The following is a 7,764-nucleotide window of genomic DNA, read 5'->3' as shown; positions in this document are numbered from 1 at the left end:
CTGGGGGCTCAGCAGAGAGCAAAATCAGCAGAGGTGCCAGCCCCGGTGGGAGGGCAGACCGTGAACCTGAAAAACAAGGGAGTGTCCAGTACTTGAGACAGTGATAGGTGCGAGAAGGAGAAGGACAGGTAGGGCCCACGGAAGAGCTGGGCAGCTGCTGTTTGGGCAGAGGTGGTCCAAGACGCCTCGTGGCCCGTCGCTGACCTGCCACTCAGCGTAGCTCTGCCACAGCTCAAGCATGGCCTCACAGGCCCTTTTCCCTCTCAGGAGGGGGCAGTCCGGAGGTCAAGGGTATGAGGCTTAGCCTGGTTGCCCCCACCGTCTGCCTCCATGCGTGGCCTGTTGTTGGTGCAGCCTGAGATCATCCATTATCCGTGTTTGTGGATATACCGTATGCTGCCCGCCCAAGACGGGGAGACAAGATGGCTGGGGTTTCTCCTGTACAGAAATTGGGCCTCGATGGGCACCCGGTGTTCTCAGCCCTGCTGCTCTGAGCTGGGGGTGGGGCAGGGGCAGCTGGTGGCCCGGAGTGGCACTTCCACCTGGGCCCCTCGATTTAGCTCCCCCGGGGCGGGCCCAGGTTATTTTTACCCCGGCCCGTCACTTTGGCAGTGCCAGGCCGCGCCATCTTTGTAGGGTCTTGGGGACCTGCCCACGGGCTCAAGGGGACCTGGCTTTGTCCGTTGGACCTCTGATTCCTGTGGGGGTCCCATATTCCTCCGCCCCCAAAGTTCTAGATGTGAGGGCTCTGGGCTGGGGCTGGTGGGGTCAGCGCTGCCGGCTGGCAACCACCGTGCCCAGCCTGGTGGCATTTGGCTTGGCGCCATGCCTGCCCGCCACCCCCACCCCATGCCCGGGCAGAGCCCAGCGGCTGCTGCTGCCAGTCTCCATTTCAAAGCTTGGGGTGGGGGTGGGGGTGGGGGGGTGTCGGGCGCCTCCCGGCCCCCTGCCTGTCCCGTGCCACCTGGGGCTTGTCCCCCATGCCGGCTCCCTGGAAGGCCCAAGACTGCCCAGAGCTCCACAAGGATGCCCGCCTGGCTTCCATCTTCCCGGCTCGTTTCCTCCCTTGCTTGCCTGCTTGCCTGTAATGGCTCACCATTTTTGGCATCTCCTCCTCCTCCCCCTCCCATAGGCACCAACCTCACTTCCAAACCCGCCATTGCTGGCTCTCAGGCCTTCTCTGCTGCCTGGGGCCGGGACCTTGGAAATGAGGGTTTGGGAAGGCTGGCTCTGTGGGCACCAGGGGCTTTCTGGGTGCGTGCATGTGTGTGTGTGTGTATGCATGTCTGGAGGGGGACACAGGCTCTGAGCCAGCTTGTACAACCTGCCTCAAGGCTGGCAGAGCTGGGCTCTGGAAAGGGGGCAGCACAGAAGAGTGTAGACCTTTCCATTTCTAACCAGACCCAGGGACAATCAGCCTCTGGGCCACCCGGAGACCAGGGTGGGCATTCTTGCCAAAGTCCAGGGTCCGGACTGGCAAAAGCAAGGCTTTTCTCTGTGGGGTGCCCAGATCTCCCCCCCCCCAGGTCACCCGGGGCCTTCAGGATTTCTGCTCCTCTTCTCTGGAGCTTTGGGGAGGGGAACTAAGCCCCATGTTGGGCACTTGTGCCCTAAGAGGGGCAAGGGACTTCGGAGGAACCGGTTTACTCCCCCCACCCCACCCCAAGCCCGCTGCCCGGGCCTCTCTGCCTCTCTCGGCACTAAACAAAGTTTGCTAAGTAACTTCAAATGTTATTTGAGGACGGCCTGGCCTCAGCCCAAGGCGGCCCTGTGGAAACTTGTTTTTCGCTGCCGAGGCTGCAAGTATCAAAGACACACTTTCGGGGGGGGGGGTTGCTTCGATGCCTCTCCCCCACTCTGTGGCAGGGGCTGGCCCTGAATGGACACACAGACGCACAGAGGCCCGTACCGACAGAGGGACACATACATCATTCTGTGGCTTGCACACCAGACACACGACAGCCGTGGACCACAGCCCATGCCATCACGCACAAAACCTACACATCCTGACACACCAAGAGGGGGGCGGGGTTCACAGGGGGCTGCCCCCAGCCTACAGGGCCTGGGATTTTTCCAGCCGTGAGGTTTCTCCAAATCCGAAGTCCTCTATCCTCAGGTCTCCTGGGTGCGAGCTGGTGCTCCGGCAAGTCCCTTCCCCTCTCTCAGCCTCAGTTTCCCCAGCTGTAAAGGGAAGAGGTGGGCTGGGGTGGTAAAAGAAGTAGAATCCCACACAAATTAGGAGAGTCCCTGGCTTTTCTCTCCCTCTGGCTGGGTTGATATGCAGCGTCCCTAAGATCAGGGGTCTGAGCGCGGAACCTGGAACACAGTGCCCTTCCGTGTCAGCGGGTGTTTCTGCCAGTCCTGACCTCCCACCCACACAACCTGATGTGTGTCCAGCCCGACTGGAGACCCCAACCTCAAGCAGCTCCAGGTTCTCCAGGTCCCAGGCAAGTCTCCGGTCTTCTCACCTTCTCCCTCCAATTTTTCCCCCGGCTTTTCTGGAGCTTTCCCCATATCCCTCCCTTCTCTTGGTCTCCACCATCCCTGTCCAGGCCTGGAGCTCAGGGAAAGTGTGGGAAATAGGCTTGCGGTGTATGCCCCCCACTGAAGCCAGCCAGACCTGGGGTCCTTCACACCCTGAGATCCCTGATGACCATCCGAGGTCTTCCGAACTCAAGCAAGAAGCGGGGGGCCAGGGGACCTGAGTTGACAATAGCGGGTGCAGGGGAGGCTTTATAATAGGGCCCCTCTGACCGGTCACCTACTAAGGTTTGCAAGCAAGTGGAGTCCCACTGGACACGACAGAAAGGTCAAGGCCTGAGGGGCCACTGGACCCTGAGAGCCTCCCCCTTTCACTGTCAGCCAGAGCCTCACTGAGGGAGGTTTTCGGGAGTCCCCCAGCCCCAGCCCCACACACCGCCTCATCTCCACTCACAGTCGGTACCCGCAACACCCCGCCACCCGCAGTCTGTCGCGCAGTGACAGCCTGTCACAGGCAGTGCGCACACCGGCACAATCTGTCGTCCACGCACAGTCTCACACACAACCTGTCACACACACGCACACACACACAGCGGCACAGTCGCACGCACAGCCAGCCTCACGCGATCACACCAAGCGTCACAGCTTGTCACAGCCATAGACTCCTCACAATAAAAATAACAGCTACCAGCTCCACAGCAGTTATGCCTGGGCAGCAGGCGGAGTGTGTGTGTGTGTGTGTGTGTGTGTGTGTGTGTGCGTGTGTGTGTGCGCGCGCACGCGCGCGCACATGACCTCTTGTAACCCTCCCAACGTGAGGCAGGTATGAGTAACCTGTTTTACAGATGAGGCAACAGAGGCCACAAGGTCAAGTGCCAAGGTCATGGGGCTGGAAGTGGGGGAGGGAGAAATTACTCAGGCCCCCCGGGGCAAGGGAGGCTTAAACAGGTCACCCTACTTTTCAACTCACTCCTATTCAGCGGAGACTCCCCCTCTTGGCCCTCCCCGTGGGAATTCCCTTCCCATTCCCCCGATGGGCAGAACTGAGGTTCTAAGCAGTCCAGCCAAGAAACAGGGAAGGGGCCTCAAACTGTCTGCCCTCTCTGTGGAAATTTGAGCCCTGCTCTCCACCCCAAATGCTATTTGGCTCCTCACCCGTGCATACGGGGTTGCAGGATTTCTGGTGCAGGAGCATTTGACTGGGGCCAGGGTCTCAGTCCATGGGGTGGGGGAGGGGGAGAATGAGTGGAGGAGTGGGAAATTGGCAGCTGTGGGCACCATCGAGGTCCCTCACCCCAAGCCAGGGCCCAGAGTCTAGGGCTGCCCAGCACCCCTGCTCCCCAAGGCTCTCCGCATTCCAGGACGAATCCTCCTCCTCCCCTGCTGCCTGCCTTCCCTCACTTTCCCCTTCTTTGTTCCACCCCTGCTGCTCCCCGGGGCTTCCCCCGTTTGAGCTGCGTTGGCCAAAACCAACACGCCTCCAGTGACTTCCCGCCGCTGAGGCTGGCTGGGCAGCTGGCCCTGCCCCCTGGCCTGCTCAGGGGTTACATCCAGGCTCTGCTGGCCTCAACGGTGGCCCCAGCACACATGGCTGCTCCTAGGGGGCCTGAAAACCCACGCGGGCGGCCCCCGGGCAGCATCCCAGTGCCCTCTGGCACTCGAATGCCCGTGTCTGACAACCCAGCAGGCCATGCAGGCGGGCTCTCAAGGGCACACATAAGCACGCTCCCTCACAGAGGCTTAGACTCGGGTCCCAAGCACACCGTTGCCTGGCACCCCCAGGGGGATCCCAGGCACCACCAGTTTATATGCACACATAGGCCTGACCCCTAGTGAGACTACGAGGAGCACACAGCCCATAAACTCGCCCTTGCCTGACATCAGATGGGGTCCCCCTCACACACACACACACACACACACACACACACACACACCGCACACATACCACATGCTCTCCCCCGCCTTTTGCCCAGACCTGGCTCTGAGCACTGGTACTGTCCTGTGCCCCCATGGGTGTGCTGGGCTCTGGTGAGTCGGCAAGCCTACAGGACTGCTGATGCCCGCACACGTGGCTCCAGGCCCACGCAGGTACACACCTCCCCAGCCTGCACACGCGTGTGTTTCACGTGAGCTGCACACCTGCCAGGCCGCCCAGGGCACCTGGCTCCAAAGCGGCATTCAGGTTGTTGGGGGAGGAGACCAGGAAGCCGGGAAGCAGAGGCCTAATTCCCACCCCACCGCCCTGCCGGATTTCTTAGAACACCCGCCTTCCCAAATGTCCCTGGGGTGAAGGCGAGAGCCCCAGAGCTGCTACTCAGTGGCACCCCTGCATGTGACATATTTATATTGGAAATTTGTACCTTTATATATAGTTTACATAGAACCTCCCCCCCCATTCCTGCTCCACGTTTGCACTTGGATTTTACCATCCCCCCACTCGGCTTGGTCCCAAACCTGCAAACCCTTTTTCGCCAAGCAGGGACATGGGGCCAGGCGGCAGCAGCCTTCCCCCTTCCCTCTGTGGACGCCCCACGTTTTTTAAAGGCCGGGCCACACCAACAAATCCTGCAGCACTCCCCGAAACACAATCGCGGGGGTGGGTGCTGGCGGCCAGACGTTGCTTTTTGGTGTGTGTTTGCTGTTGCTGCTTAAATTAATCCTGAGTGACGGCCCACAATTCCTCTCCACAAAGAGGCCATTTAATGCCCCCTCCTCGGGCGAAACTTCCATTTGCCCCCCTGAGTCCAGCTTGGTAGCTCAGACCCTGCGCTGACCTCCTGGCCTTCCCCTCAGGTGTGCCTGGGGCAGAGGCAGATTCCCTTTGGACACCCCACCAGGGACCTCAGGAGCCCATGGGTGGATTTTGGAGGGGTGGGAGGTATCTTAAAATAGAAGTGCATTGCTGAGCAGAGGTGGGACAGGGGTTGTCTCAGGACTCCCTAGATGGTCCCACTGCCCAATGGTAGCGCTTTGATGCCCCAACCAGGCCACCTCCAACATCACCCAGAAGATATCCTGCACCCCCCACCTTAAGCGGGTGCATCCCATCATGTGCCTTTGCAAACCCCTGCAGAAAGGTGCCCCCAGGGCCATGCACTAGCCCCAGCACATGCATATGCCCCTTGCCAGGTGCCCACCGCCTATGAACTCCTTTCATTGTCACCTCCAAGGTGTTCTTTTCCTGCGTGGCATTCCCGGACCTGCTACAAGTAGCTCACGCTGGGAATGGGGGTGGGGGCACAGGTGGGTGGAGGTCGTGGGGAGGCCTTCTCCTGGCCTCAGGCAGAGGGAGGGCTGTGTTCTTTCCACGCGGCAGGCAGGACACGGGTGCTGACAGTCATGGTCACCTGCACTGCACACCACGGGGTGGAAACGACAGCGACAACATACCCCTCGATGGTGCGGATGACCCTGGCCCTGGGGCACCAGAGGACCGTTGGCCGGGAGCGGGCCGGGCGCAAAGTCGGGCGTGCGCGTGCGCGGAGGCAAAAAGGCGGGAAACCGTCCTCGTCGTCCTGCGACCAGACGAGAGTCTGTGCGCCTGTGCGCACGACGGCTGGGTCACTTGGGCTGAACCGCGCCAGGCGCTGAGCGAGGACTGAGGACCACTGCCCCTGCGGGCAGGTGAGGGGAGACCGGGAACAGGTGTGAAGGAGTAGAGCCGGGAATGACTGAGAATGACGCCTCTGCGGGGCCTCAGGCCGGGTCCCTGCGGGGGTCCTCGCCTCCCCTGCCCCGCGCCCAGCTGGCAGGGCTCCCTTCCACCCGCGCGCGGCCTAACACCTCGCGGCGACCACCCCAAAGTGACCCCGCGTGGCGTCGAGGACCTGCCGGCTTCGCGTTCCGGGGCTCTCGCCATTTGCAGCAGCAGAGGCTGCCGCCAGAAGGGGCTCAAATGGCGGCGTTTTGACCCGTCGGCCGGTTGGGTCCCCGGGCGCTCCGGGTGGGGCCGTGGGCCGCCTTTGCCTAAGTTCCCTCTTCCGTGCCCATCCGCATCACTGACGGGGGCTAACGCGCGCGAGGGCTTTGGAATGAGTGCGATGCTGATAATTCCTGTAATTCTTTAGTCGCGCGGAGGACTATTGGGGTGAAATGCCCCCAGAATCTGCAGGCAACCTTAGGGCGCCAATCTGGAGAGGGTCCCTTCTCTGCCCCTCATCGTGCGTGCGTCGCTGCCTCCAGACCCCAGGCCTCCCTCCGAAGAGCCTCCCCATTTCTCTCCCAGCCGCTGCTCCTTTGGGGGGTGGGGAGTAAGGGAGGGGAAATTTAGCAGGGGAGATTTTTGTTTGTTTCGAGGGTTGGCTGGGTTTGGGGGCGTTTGGCCTCCAGCAGGCACCGAGAAGAAATGTGACTAAGTGGCAGAAAATGTGCTTTCCCTTCCCCTCTCCCCTGCCTTCAGGCCGCGGGAGTTGCGCAGTCTCCAACAACGTTAAAAAAAAAAAAAAAAAAAAATCCCCTCAGATCCCCTCCGGTCAACACTGCCTTTCCTCTCACGGATGACTTCTTGAATTTGGGGTGCTAAGTTTCCCCTGTCCCATTTCTCCCAGCCATTCTGCAGCACAACGTGGGCCGGCTTGTGGGGGGAAAGGATGGAAAAGCGGGAACGGATCGTGAGCGCAGAGTGGGCCCGACTTAACCCGTTGGAGGAGGCTGGTGTCCCGAAGAAGCCACCCAGCAGCCCCTCTGGAGCTCAAGCAGCACCCCAGCCTTCAGTGAAAGTGCCCCAGGGGGCCTCCCGCCGGCCCATCGGAAACCAGTCATCAACGCGACTTCTCATTGTCCAAATTACTTAAATGCGCTTTGGTGGTGTTAGGTCCTTTTCCTTTTCCACGTGCAGATGACTCAGCCTACTCCAGCTGCGCCTGGGGAGGTGACCTGGGCAGCTGCTGACCCTGCACCCTGAACCCAGAGGCGGCCCATCCCAGCAGCACCTCTCCGGCCCCAGGCTCCCAGACCACACTTGGCTCCCTCCTCCCCTTATATTACAGGTCATCTTTTCCCTCCTTTTTTTAAAAAAATATTTTTAAGATTTTAAAGGAGTTTTATTACTTTTTTTTTTTTTTTTTTTTAAGCGTGAGACAGAGGCTGATGGAAACGGGCTGTTAAAAAAAGAAAGAAATACATGCCGGTGGCACTCTGTGGAGCTGGCGAGCCTCGCCTGCCTCACGACTGAGTTTTTGGTCGCCAGTTCCCTCGTAGAACCGGGCATGGGCACCTGGGGTATCCACTGCTGAAAAGGCACTATAGAAATGCAAGGAATTATTATGATTTTAATAAAATTGT

This window comes from Lutra lutra, chromosome 1, assembly GCF_902655055.1.
Source record: "Lutra lutra chromosome 1, mLutLut1.2, whole genome shotgun sequence".
Classification (NCBI taxonomy): Eukaryota; Metazoa; Chordata; class Mammalia; order Carnivora; family Mustelidae; genus Lutra; species Lutra lutra.
The sequence above is the reverse complement of the archived record's forward strand: the minus strand, read 5'-3'. Positions refer to the sequence as shown.